This window comes from Saccopteryx bilineata, chromosome 6 (assembly GCF_036850765.1).
Source record: "Saccopteryx bilineata isolate mSacBil1 chromosome 6, mSacBil1_pri_phased_curated, whole genome shotgun sequence".
Taxonomy (NCBI): domain Eukaryota; kingdom Metazoa; phylum Chordata; class Mammalia; order Chiroptera; family Emballonuridae; genus Saccopteryx; species Saccopteryx bilineata.
In genome coordinates, this window is record NC_089495.1 from 87,289,726 (window position 1) to 87,304,486 (window position 14,761).

The window sequence follows — 14,761 nt, forward strand, 5'->3', positions numbered from 1 at the left end:
ACTACAAGCTTTATGTTCAAGGTTCATTGTAAGACATCAAATTAAAAATCTTAGTACAGACGGAAATGGCGCCGTGAGCAGCGCGTCCGACAGCTCTCCCCTAAATCACAACAAATTTATCAACTAGAAACAGAAAAATTTATCCTCGGAGCATTCCGGAGTTCCACACAAACTGATAGCGAAAGGACTGTTATCACTTGAATCTGAGAGATGAGGGTGTGGAGGAATCTACCACAGGGACGTTCTTTTAAACCGCAAGGAAGTGCGCCTGTGGTGAGTCAGCCCATATACTTGGGAACCGTGAGCCGCCACCGCGAGCCGCCGTGAGCCCCCGCGAGCCGCCGCCGCGAGCAACCGCGCGCGCCCGGTCCGGTTGAGCACTGCTGACGTTCCCAGCGGCCCGCACACTGCAAGTGGGGGTCGCCGGCCACCGGTGCCCGGAGCGCCCCATTCGCACGCGTGCCTTGGGCATTCCACGCGCCCAGGGCACCCTGCTGGCCCGCACACCCAGGGGGCTCCATTATCCTGTGCCTGGTGTGGTCCAGCCGCCAGCGGCGGGGCGAGCAGGAGAGGCTTGGGAGATTCTCTCCTTGGGCGGGGCACCTCACCCAGCCATTCAAGCTAACAATCAAGCATTGGGGGAGGGGCGTGCGCAGGCAGCCTAAAATACCTTCGGAAACACAGCTGCGACCCAATCACTGAAATTAGCTTAACCCATGAAATCTGCGCACCCTCGGTTCTAATTGATAAGATCTCTCTCAGTTCAGCGATCCAAGACAAGAGGCGTGATATTTTTTAGTGCCTCTCGCTAAAGGGGCGGGGGCAACTTCTGATTGATAGAGCCTCCATATTCAGGGATAAACGCTAACAAGAAGGACTTGGCAGATAATAAGGTCTATACTACACTAGTCGTAAGCAGAGACTAGTGCCTCTTCTTCCCTGCAAAAACAGGCTACAAAGTGTGGAAAGCCTGGGTTGAGAGGTCCAACTAAATGATAGGCGCTGATCAGTCACCTTGACAACAACTGACTCCCACCCCCGCCTGATAACACTGGAGGCCCTGACTGTCAGAGCCTTTCCCAAAGCCTTGCACTGAGTGGGGATAGAGTGGGGATTTCCCAGCTCTTTGAGCCTCTTACTCCCCAGGCAGAAGCAGTTGCAGCCTTATAGCTGGATCACCAGGCTGCTAATTCAGAAAGGGGGGACTAGGAGAGAGAATCCAGGAAAGCAAACTCTCTCATCATTGAACCTTGCAAACGCCAACAAGCCTTTACTTCCAGCAAGACTAAAGTCAATTATATGACATTGCCATAGAATCCCATCAACTGCAAATCCCTACCTAAGAGTGACACAGGGGCAGAGCCTGGGGTACAGAGTCACTGACCAGGAAGAGGGAGAGAAAAGAAAAAGGAAGAAGTTAACCTCTCAAAATCAAGAAAAACCCACAGACTTTACAACTTGATCCACTAATTTTTTGTTGTTGTTGTTGTTGTTTGTTTCTTCTATCTTTTTGCCTTTATTTCCTCCACCTCGGTCCTTCTATTCTCTGCCCATCTTATACTTCCCCTTTCTTGAACTACACTACTCATGAGTGTTGCATTTTACTTTTCTTCTTCATCCTCACCCTCCTTTAAGGTTATACTCCAAAACACTTAACTCTCACTCTCTCCTCTTTTGTTTTTTTTTTTTTGTCTTGCTTTATTTTGTTTTTTTGCTCTTCCTATTTTATTTCTTCCTTCGTTTTTCTCTTTTTCTTATTTTTTCCTTTCTATTCGTTTTTTCTTTTCTCATTTTACTTTCCTCCCACATAATCCTCAATCACGAACAAATTAGTTAATTTGGGACTCAAGGCTTTTTTTTGGCTTTATTTCTCTTTTTCACTTTTGTTTTTATTTTTTTTTCTTGTTTGTTTATTTTTGTGGCATTTTGGGTCCTCCCAACCCAAGGTCTCCATTGTATTTAGTCTTCGCTCCACTTAATACAACAGATTTTTACTTATAATTTTTATTTTTTCTTCTTTATTATTCTTTTTTGGTCCTTTTTTCTGGGTCCCTCTTATCCCTCTCATTATATCTCTTAGTTGACCATCACTTACAAGCAAATCATCTTATGCTTGTCTAAGATTTTCTTCCTTTTTTTTTTTTTTTGCATTTAGTAGGTCCCTACTCCCTTTTTTTTTGCCCCTTGAACTCTTCACCCCAAATCAGGCCCTCCATTATAGGCACGATATTTCCCTGAGGAGGGGAGAGGAGGGAAAGAGAAGAGAGAAAAAAAGGGGGAAATAATAAATTATTACTGTTTTTTTTGTGGGGTGTTTTACCCTTTTTTTTTTTTCTTTTTACTCTTTATTAATTCTAATTAGTGCTATCAATAAGACCACCCTCAGATGCCGATAAGAAAAAGGAAATCGAATATTATGGATACAAAAGAAAGAGAGGTAATACAAATAGATGTGGAAAAATCTATGGAGAAAAGTCTTAACATATTGGAAGCCTTGGAGCTAAATGACAGAGAATTTAAAATAGAAATCTTAAAAATACTCAGAGATATACAAGAAAACACAGAAAGGCAATATAGGGAGATCAGAAAACAACTCAATGAACACAAAGAATATATTACCAAGGAAATTGAAACTATAAAAACAAATCAAACAGAAATGAAAAACTCAATTCACGAGCTGAAAAACGAGGTAACAAGCTTAGCTAACAGAACAGCCCAGATTGAAGATAGGATTAGTGAAATAGAAGACAAACAACTTGAGGCACAAAAGAGAGAAGAAGAAAGAGACTCGAAAATAATAAAAAACGAGAAAGCCCTACAGGAATTGTCTGACTCCATCAGAAAGAATAACATAAGAATAATAGGTATATCAGAGGGAGAAGAGAAAGAAAATGGAATGGAGAATATACTCAAACAAATAATAGACGAGAACTTCCCAAGCCTGTGGAAGGAACTAAAGCCTCAAATTCAAGAAGCAAACAGAACACCAAGTTTTCTTAACCCCAACAAACCCACTCCAAGGCACATCATAATAAAGATGACACAAACCAATGACAAAGAAAAAATTCTCAAGGCAGCCAGGGAAAAGAAGAGTACAACATATAAAGGAAGGCCTATTAGATTATCATCAGATTTCTCAGCAGAAACTCTACAAGCTAGAAGAGAGTGGACCCCAATATTTAAAGCCCTGAAAGAGAGGAACTTTCAGCCAAGAATACTATACCCATCAAAGCTATCCTTCAAGTATGAAGGAGATATAAAAACATTCACAAATACAGAAAAGATGAGAGAATTTATCAACAGAAAGCCCCCACTCCAGGAAATACTAAAGGGGGTTTTCCAACCGGATTCAAAGAACAAAAGAAAACAACACCACAAGTAACAGCTCCACCAAGAACCCAATAAAACCAAACTTAAACTGTGACAACAAAGGAAAAAAAAGGGGGGAGAGGATGGAGATTAACAGTAGCAAAGGATGATGAAGTGCAGAAATACTTATAAGATAGGGTACTACAATGAATATGGTAGGTACCCTTTTCATTACTTAATGGTAACCACCCTTAAAAAAACCACCACAAAAACACTTGACTTAAAAAAGGTAGCAACAGAGGAAAGAAGTATGGAACACAAACAAACAAAAACAAATGATAGAAAAACAAAAGAGAAGAATCAAACTAGATACAAAACTAACAGAAAGCAATTTATAAAATGGCAGTAGGGAACCCACAAGTGTCAATAATTACACTAAATGTAAATGGATTAAACTTACCAATAAAAAGACACAGAGTAGCAGAATGGATTAAAAAAGAAAATCCAACTATATGCTGCCTACAAGAAACACATCTAAGCAACAAGGATAAAAACAAATTCAAAGTGAAAGGCTGGAAAACAATACTCCAAGCAAACAACACCCAAAAAAAAAGCAGGCGTAGCAATACTCATATCTAATAATGCTGACTACAAGACAGAAAAAGTACTCAGAGACAAAAATGGTCATTTCATAATGATTAAGGGGAAGTTGAATCAAGAAGACATAACAATCCTTAATATATATGCACCAAACCAAGGAGTACCAAAATATATAAGACAGCTACTTATTGACCTTAAAACAAAAACTAACAAAAATACAATCATACTTGGAGACCTCAATACACCGCTGACGGCTCTAGATCGGTCATCCAAACAGAGAATCAATAAAGATATAGTGGCCTTAAACAAAATACTAGAACACCTGGATATGATAGACATCTACAGGACACTTCATCCCAAAGCGACAGAGTATACATTTTTCTCTAGTGTACATGGAACATTCTCAAGAATTGACCATATGTTGGGCCACAAAGACAATATCAGCAAATTTAGAAAAATTGAAATTGTACCAAGCATATTTTCTGATCATAAAGCCTTGAAACTAGAATTCAACTGCAAAAAAGAGGGGGAAAAACCCACAAAAATGTGGAAACTAAACAACATACTTCTAAAAAATGAATGGGTCAAAGAAGAAATAAGCGCAGAGATCAAAAGATATATACAGACAAATGAAAATGAAAATACGACATATCAGAATCTCTGGGATGCAGCAAAAGCAGTAATAAGAGGAAAGTTCATATCACTTCAGGCCTATATGAACAAACAAGAGAGAGCCGAAGTAAACCACTTAACTTCACACCTTAAGGAACTAGAAAAAGAAGAACAAAGACAACCCCAAACCAGCCGAAGAAAGGAGATAATAAAAATCAGAGCAGAAAGAAATGAAATAGAGAACAGAAAAACTATAGAAAAAATCAATAAAACACGGAGCTGATTCTTTGAAAAGATCAACAAAATTGACAAACCCTTGGCAAGACTCACCAAGGAAAAAAGACACAGGACTCAAATAAATAAAATCCAAAATGAAAGAGGAGAGATCACCACAGACATCATAGATATACAAAGAATTATTGTAGAATACTATGAAAAATTATATGCCACCAAATACAACAATCTAGAAGAAATGGATAAATTCCTAGAACAATACAACCTTCCTAGACTGAGTCATGAAGAAGCAGAAAGCCTAAACAGACCAATCAGCAGGGAGGAAATAGAAAAAACTATTAAAAATCTCCCCAAAAATAAAAGTCCAGGCCCAGACGGTTATACTAGTGAATTCTATCAAACATTCAAAGAAGACTTGGTTCCTATTCTACTCAAAGTCTTCCAAAAAATTGAAGAAGAAGCAATACTTCCAAACACATTTTATGAGGCCAACATAACCCTCATACCAAAACCTGGCAAGGATGGCACAAAGAAAGAAAACTACAGACCAATATCTCTAATGAATACAGATGCCAAAATACTAAACAAAATACTGGCAAACCGAATACAACAACATATTAAAAAAATAATACATCATGATCAAGTGGGATTCATCCCAGAATCTCAAGGATGGTTCAACATACGCAAAACGGTTAACGTAATACACCATATCAACAAAACAAAGAACAAAAACCACATGATCTTATCAATAGATGCAGAAAACGCTTTTGATAAAATACAACACAATTTTATGTTTAAGACTCTCAACAAAATGGGTATAGAAGGAAAATATCTCAACATGATAAAGGCCATATATGATAAACCATCAGCCAACATCCTATTAAACGGCATAAAACTGAGGACTTTCTACCTTAAATCAGGAACAAGACAGGGTTGTCCACTCTCTCCACTCTTATTCAACGTGGTGCTAGAAGTTCTGGCCAGAGCAATCAGACAAGACAAAGAAATAAAAGGCATCCATATCAGAAAAGAAGAAGTAAAGCTATCACTTTTTGCTGATGATATGATCCTATACATCGAAAACCCGAAGGACTCCACAAAAAGATTATTAGAAACAATAAACCAATACAGTAAGGTCGCAGGATACAAAATTAACATACAAAAGTCCATAGCCTTTCTATATGCCAACAATGAAATATTAGAAAACGAACTCAAAAAAATAATCACCTTCATGATTGCAACAAAAAAAATAAAATACCTAGGAATAAAAATAACAAAGAATGTAAAGGACCCATATAATGAAAATTACAAAGCATTGTTAAGGGAAATCGAAAAAGATACAATGAGATGGAAAAATATTCCTTGTTCTTGGATAGGAAGAATAAATATAATCAAAATGGCCATATTACCCAAAGCAATATACAAATTTAATGCAATTCCCATCAAAATCCCTATGAGATTTTTTAAAGAAATGGAACAAAAAATCATCAGATTTATAAATATATGGAACTATAAAAAACCCCGAATAGCCAAAACAATCCTAAGGAAAAAGAATGAAGCTGGGGGCATTACAATACCTGCCTTTAAACTATATTATAGGGCCACGATAATCAAAACAGCATGGTATTGGCAGAAAAATAGACACTCAGACCAATGGAACAGAATAGAAAGCCCAGAAATAAAACCACATATATATGGTCAAATAATCTTTGATAAAGGGGCCAACAACACACAATGGAGAAAAGAAAGCCTCTTCAACAAATGGTGTTGGGAAAACTGGAAAGCCACATGCAAAAGAATGAAACTCGACTACAGCCTGTCCCCGTGTACTAAAATTAATTCAAAATGGATCAAAGACCTAAATATAAGACCTGAAACAATAAAGTACATAGAAGAAGACATAGGTACTAAAATCATGGACCTGGATTTTAAAGAACATTTTATGAACTTGACTCCAATGGCAAGAGAAGTGAAGGCAAAGATAAATGAATGGGACTACATCAGAATTAAAAGTTTTTGCTCAGCAAGAGAAACTGATATCAAAATAAACAGACAGCCAACTATATGGGAACTTATATTTTCAAACGACAGCTCAGATAAGGGCCTAATATCCAAAATTTACAAAGAACTCATAAAACTCAACAACAAACAAACAAGCAATCCAATAAAAAAATGGGAAGAGGACATGAACAGACACTTCTCCCAGGAAGAGATACAAATGGCCAACAGATATATGAAAAGATGCTCAGCTTCATTAGTTATTAGAGAAATGCAAATCAAAACTACAATGAGATACCACCTCACTCCTGTTAGATTAGCTATTATCAACAAGACGGGTAATAGCAAATGTTGGAGAGGCTGTGGAGAAAAAGGAACCCTCATTCACTGTTGGTGGGACTGTAAAGTAGTCCCACCATTATGGAGGAAAGTATGGTGGTTCCTCAAAAAACTGCAAATAGAACTACCTTATGACCCAGCAATCCCTCTACTGGGTATATACCCCAAAACCTCAGAAACATTGATACGTGAAGACACATGTAGCCCCATGTTCATTGCAGCACTGTTCACAGTGGCCAAGACATGGAAACAACCAAAAAGCCCTTCAATAGAAGACTGGATAAAGAAGATGTGGCACATATACACTATGGAATACTACTCAGCCATAAGAAATGATGACATCAGATCATTTACACCAAAATGATGGGATCTTGATAACATTATAAGGAGTGAAATAAGTAAATCAGAAAAAAACAAGAACTACATGATTCCATACATTGGTGGAACATAAAAATGAGACTAAGAGACATGGACAAGAGTGTGGTGGTTACCAAGGGTGGGGGGGAAGGGAGGACATGGGAGGGAGGGAGGGAGAGAGTTAGGGGGAGGGGGAGGGGCACAGAGAACTAGATAGAGGGTGACAGAGGACAATCTGACTTTGGGCGAGGGGTTTGCAACATAATTTGACGACAAAATAACCTAGACATGTTTTCTTTGAATATATGTACCCTGATTTATTAATGTCATCCCATTACCATTAATAAAAATTTATTAAAAAAAAAAATCTTAGTACAATATTATAAAAATCTTCAGATAATCAAATAAATGATCAAAGAAAACTTACCAATTATCTAGAGGTTGAAAAACAAAACCAGGGTGAGAAAAGAGGTTTGTCTAATCTATGGAAATTATTTTTCTCCTCAATATATATTAAACAGCAAAATATATCATAATAGAGCTGTATTATAATTATAGTTCTCCTAAACATATGGACAATACTGTTTAGCATAGTAACAAATTACAAAATTTTTTATTATTCTAAGTATGTAATTATAATCTATGGATCATTGGGTTAGGGTAGTTTTCAGAGCATATCTGCCTATTGCTTATACACTCTCTTCCAGTACGTGCATTCCAACCAAGAAACTAGACTGGAGATTTTAGAAGGGTTTTGGTCTATCAATAAACCTCAAGTTAATTATAAAAGCTCAGAAAAGATTTTCTCAAAAAAAAAAAAGATAAATTAAATCTTGTTCTTATAATGAACTGGGTTTGAAGAAGTTGATGAAAAATATGTAGATAAGCTTGAAAGTTCATTTTTAAGAAACTAATAACTCCTAAATTTGTCCAGTCAAAACATAAAAATAAAGTCAATAAGGAGCAGCCAATCAAAACAGCAATAGTTTAAAAGAATTTATTAATCTTATTTTACAATTGTGATGCATTGGCTATGGTTCTGAGGCATGAAGTAGATGCCGAAATGACTTGTGTTTCTGGCTTAAGTGATCAGACTGGTGATGAGGCAGTCACTGAGTTGGAACTGAAGGCAATCACTGAGCCGGAACTGAAGTATATAAGCTTTGGTATGAATGTGATTAATTTTAAACCGTTTTAAATTATGAATTTCTTCAGATTACCTACATATTATAATTGGTTATACAGTATTAAAGCTCCAGAATAATTCAGATATAGAAATAAAGTAATATCAATAAAACATTTTACTGCTTAATTTCTAGAGTGCTTTTCAATGTTTAGAATAAAAGCCTCAAGGTATTTGCTGGTTGCTAATGACTATGTCCTTTTGATTATTCTTATTCAAACCATAAAATTGAGAAAAAAGCATTTAGTATGATATTGAAACACCTTTACACTTTTTTATACTTAATTGTGACATAATTATACATTCTTAAACTTTAAAATATTAGATAAAACTTTAATTTCAATCAATAAATATTATAATTGTTGATAATGGGACTCTACCACAGCAGTCCAAGATGGCTGATTTTGAGAATTGGGTGTCAGATGAGAAGTTATACATAGCTACTAAATTCATCACTCATGCACACCCATGGGAGTTAATAAAATATTCAGTGATGTCTGGCTATGACTTAATAATGGCATAATGACAATTTTTTCAAAGAAGGGGTAGCACTTGCATTTGCCTAGTATAACATGGATCAGTTCATGCCTGTGAAGATAGAAGGATATGAAGTTAAGGTCTTAGTTACAGAATGTGATGACCTGTTTAATAGCAGATTTTTTAATCGAAAAAACAAATCTTTCTTTAAGTTTGATATTTTATAGAAAGAAGCAATTGACTTCCAGCCAGAGGAAGATGGAAGTCTGAAATATTGGAGAGAATCTTGTGATAGCACTTTGAGGGCCTATGTAAAAAATCTTTATTCCAATGGCTTTATTTCAATTGTTTATGCTAAAACTATAGATAGGCAACAGATCATTATTGCATGTATCGAATGCCACCAGTTTCAATCTAAAAACTTCTGGAATGATTGTTAGAGATCAGAATGGAAATTCACCGTCACACCACCTATAGCTCAGGTGGTTGCAGTACCTAAGAGTCAGGTACACTAGTATAAAGATGGCGATGTTTAATTGGTTAGTCATAAAGACGTGCTGGGTTCAGTAACTGTTTCAAATGAAGTCCAAACTTCCAAGGAGTTTATTGCAGTCATAAAGCATGCAGAACATGAATATCAGACAGCAACTAGTGAAAATTATCGAACAATGTCACATATCACATTCAAGGCCTTGCACTGGCAACTTCCCGCTACTCGTACCAAAAGCCTCTGGAACAAGATACTCAGCTACCAGATTGCTTCAAGGCTGAATGCAGAATTTTTAATTTGACCATGTAATAAATAAGTGATTTATAAACAAGAGTGATATTTACTGGGCAATGTTAAGATGTTTTCTAGTCTATGAAATACTGTTGAACCTAAAGCATTATCTTGACACTTTTCAGTTCCCAGCCTTGTAATTTTTTGCTTGATTATATCCAAGTTATAAATTACAAGTATATATATATATAATTACAAGTATATATATATTTGTAATTTTTTCTTTAAATCTGCAACATGTAATGGTGGAGAGAGAGATCTTTCCTAGAGTCATTTTATTTGTTAGATAATTTCCCCAGGCATGATGTCTGTTACTCATATAAACATCTAATATGTTCAGAACTTTTCTACCCCTGTCCTTGAAAACATTCTTGATACTTCTGTTGTCTATACTGATGATCCACTAGCAGTTAAAGAGCTTGTGCTACCAACACATCTGAGTGGAAGACACATTGATCTTTCTGCCACCCACAGTTTTGACCATCATTTATAGCACTGCAGAACTGTAGTTTTTAAAACTGGATTGGGCTTTTCAGGTCCTTTAGTTAAGCAAAAGATGTTTTCTGGAAATTTCAATATAGCCAGTTTCTCTGGAGACATTTTTAAATCCAAAGACTTGAAACACATTACTTGTACATCTATGTGACATAGATTTGTTATGACAACTGAAATGGTGGATTCATTTACATTGTTTACACTTCTGTGACCAGGCCTTAAGGGAAGGTCAGTTTTTTTCAAAAGCAAGTATTAATTCCTACTTATTCCATATGCATGTCAAAAAAGAAGGGTGCTAGTGTTTTTGCTCAGTAATACTGCTAAGCATGAGTTTGTTTCCAGCTTTGTAAGCATTTTTGTTATTTTAAATAAAATATATTTGCATTATTTGTCATTCTTACTATCCACTCATACCACACTATCCTCTGTATCAGGCAGTTCAATGGATATATGCCTGTTTTGTTCTTAAAAAAAATACTTGATAGAAGATATGCAACATTGAGGTTGTAATTTTATCAAAAAAGATAGTTCTGTGGAATTTTAAATGTAAGTTAAATAATAAAATCCTTGATATATTAAGTGATTCAAATTATACAAACAAAATTAGTCTATGGTTTAAACACTCCAACTGTTTATGGTAGACCACTAATACATCTCATGTAAGAAAAATGTCTGTAGGGAAAAGAAAAATATTTTCCCCCCAAAATATATGCTCCAAATGATAGGACAAACCTTCCAGTTCCTTGAGAAAATGGAGTTTTCAATTTATTTTAAAAGCTTTTTAAAAAATAAAATAATATTTCATAAAATAATATATTCTATTTTTATAATGAAGCAATATAATAGTGATTATATGATATTTATGTATATTTATCTGTGATACTAACTGAATATATTATGCATGCATATGTACATGTCTATGCATATATACTAACCAATAAAAAAAGCTGAATATCAAATGCACTTATGCATTCTTACAAAGTTTATACTAGTAATTATGTTTGATTTAGAATCTGCAGTAGGACATACCCCATGGTTAATAAAAAAGTATTTTAGAGGAATAATTAACTTTTAGTAGTTGAATAAAATTAAATAAATTTCAATCTTTGATAGCTTTTGTTTTCTACTTACCATGCTCAATTAAAAAACAAACACATGCCTCTATTTTGTCTTAATACTCACAGTAATTTAAGTTTTGAATGTCAATTTTTAATGTAGAGAAAACATTGTTAAAGTAAATATTGTGAGCCCAGAGGATATAACTATGAATTTTTTAGCAATATAAAATCTTAAAAAATGGTTAAACTAACTCTCTCCTTTTCTAAATGAGTTAATTTATGTTCAAAAAGTTTGAATTTAGTTCTCTAAGACCAAAAAGCTTACAATAATAAAGCTTAGGATAGAATTGAAGTCTTTTGCCTCTAAGTCTTTGGTTCTTTAATAATATTGATTTGATGGGAATAAATTAAAATAAACATATGCAGCATATTAGCAATAAAATCTTAAGGATTAAATTTTCTTTTCTCAAAATTAATACTTTAGCTATTTTATTATATAGTTTTATGTATAGAATGTTTATTCCTTATGTGCAATATGTTTGATAATTTTATACACTTGATATATATATATTAAAGTTCCATTTAATTTGTATCCTAAAACATTTAAGTGACTCAAACTATGTTCATATTTTAGATTTTTTCACAAGTTCAAGTAAATAAGGAAAATACTATGACAGAATTTATTTAAACCACCAAAAATTTTAGATTTTTTCAATGTTTCTTGAGCTTTAAAAAATGTTTTCTTTTTAGATTTATTAACTAATTGTTTCTTACAACACTCTAAAATTTGGTATATTAAGATTGCTTTTCTATTAACAAATATAATAGGTCATAGGCCATATAATTTCCACTTTGTGAAATAGAAAAGAAACTTTGTATATATGTTTGTAATATGTTATCAGTAGTTTCACTTTATTTTTAAAGAATACTTCTTCACTTTATTGTCAACATAGGCTCCAAGTAATGTGCAATGACAAAATACGTTTATCAGTTATTTTTATTGGTAAATTTTAAAAAATAGAATCTTTAACTAATCTTTTTGCAATTTCCATGTACACAATACCTAACAAAAATATTGAGCCAATGTTGCTTATATGTCTGCCGGACAAATACATGACTAATACACCTGATTCATGTCTAGAAGTTTATAAATTGTTTTAAAAACATTAATATGGATTAATAGTTGAAGAAAAATCAGTACCTACAGATATGTCATTAAAATTTCAAAATAAAAATAAGTAATATAAATCAAAAATAGTGTTTAAGGAAATGTACTCTGATGATTTTCTAAACTAAACATTTAATCACAAAAGTGTTCTGACATTTCCCTTTCTCTCACCCAAATGGAACTGAATATTTTCATTGCCAGGCTAAGTGGTAAGTACTGTCAGTCCTTGAACTTCACTTTGTTTTTTAGTTGATTCTACTTGGCTTCTTACTCTCTTGCAATGAGCAGGTATAAATTCACCCGATGACTCAAGGGTAAGAAATGAAATGTCATCCTCACCTCTCTCCACCTGTCTTGTCTCAAGGACCTTGGGACTCTCAAATTCTGGCTGCCTTTGCAACCTGCAACTACAATTTTTACTTCTTTTGCTCTGTGATATTGCCAAAAGCTTCACAGGTTTCTCTTCTCTTTTCTACCACCTTCTGTTTGTCTTCTCAGTTGTCTCTTCTGCCTCATCATATGCCAAAAATAGGTTTAAGTGCAGAGAAGAAAAGCATCAAGTAAACGCTGGACTCATATTATGAACTCTTCTTTCTGGAATCTTGGCTCTTTGGTTCCAACTGCCTTGGCAACACTTATGCTTTCAAACAGATTCTTCTTGTATGGATATTTATCCAATCTTTCTGCACAAACTTCCTTAGTCTGTCACAAACTCATCAAAGGTACAATTCCTTGATTAGATTTTAAAATCAACCCTTTAAAGTGTACAGAACTTGGTCACAAGTTGAGGATGACACCAAAGGTTTTTGACACTTCAAAGTTGGTGTTGCATTTACTTAAAGAGAAATAGGTCTTCTAAGGAAGGAATTATGCAAGTGGTTTTATAAGTCTGATGTTCATAAAACAGACCTATATGAAGAATGAATTCAGGATTAAATTGATTCAATTTTAATGAGTGAGATATACAAATAAAACTGCCTGTTTCAAAATATGTCTACCCAATGTATATTTAATCAAAATAGAAACTGAGATTGTTGAGGCAGCTTTCCCTGACACCCTCTCAAAAGATGGCTATTTTTAATCCTGCAGCTCTTAAACCTCTAGGGCTGAGGTAGAGTTAGATATTTTTGTTACTCATTGTAGTTTTGAGTCAACTTTCTTCCTTTAAACCATGCAACATAGACATAAATGACTGATTTCACTTTATGTCATGACCTTACAACACAAAGGGCTGCTATTGAAGTCCAGCAAAATCTTATTGTATTTCCCCAGTACATTTCTTATCTCTTTTCCTAGATAAATATTTTATAAATTCTATTCCTTCACTACTTTTCCATTACATTCTTTATCCTGACTCTCAGGTTTTCCACTTTATTTCTATGAGAAATAAAAACATACAGAAGTGAATCTAACACACTCTCTGGACCAACCTAAGAATATTTGCCTTACCTCTTGATAAGATACATGAATTCCAATCTAAGACATTCCTACCTAAATCCAGGGTTTTTATTTATGAACTAGATAATATTTCCTCTTTACCTTCAAAAACACATTTCCCACAATTATTTTATTTTGTTTTGTCTTCCCCACTGTATATATTTCATCAGCTAAAAACATGTTCATATTGCTTAATTGTTAAAATACCCTTTCTTGACTACACTTCCAACTCCAAGAAACATGAAAATCCTTTGTTATTTTGCAGAAGAAATACTCAATATGTTTGCTGTCTCTATTATTTTATTTTTATTATTTTTCTCTAAATTTTCTCCAAGTAGGCATTGTTCCAGTGAAACTCCTCTTTCAAGGTCATAAATGACCACCATGTTGCTGAATCCAATATTAAAACTTAGTTCATATCTTGAATGAGTTATTAACAATATTTATATGGTTGATTATTATTTTCTCTTCCTTGATAATTTTTACTCAGCTCCCAGACACCACATTGGCCTGTTTTTTTCCCATCTTCAGTGGCCACGTCTTATCAATTCTGATAGCTAAGTCTTACTCATTGCCTTGACCTATTCATGTGATAGTGATCCATGGATCAATGCCGGGACTTTTATTTTACTCTATTGAGCTAGGTAGTTCCTATGCGCTTATCCAGATCCAATATTTGTCCTTCTGTATAATGTCAGAAAGCTAATATCTAT

The 14,761-nt window shown here is 34.6% G+C and overlaps 1 pseudogene; it reads left to right on the forward strand.

Annotated features, from left to right (window-relative positions):
- Positions 1-9,026: 9,026 nt before the first annotated feature.
- LOC136309326 (F-actin-capping protein subunit alpha-1-like) lies at positions 9,027-9,900 on the forward strand (annotated as a pseudogene).
- The last annotated feature ends 4,861 nt before the right edge of the window (positions 9,901-14,761 follow it).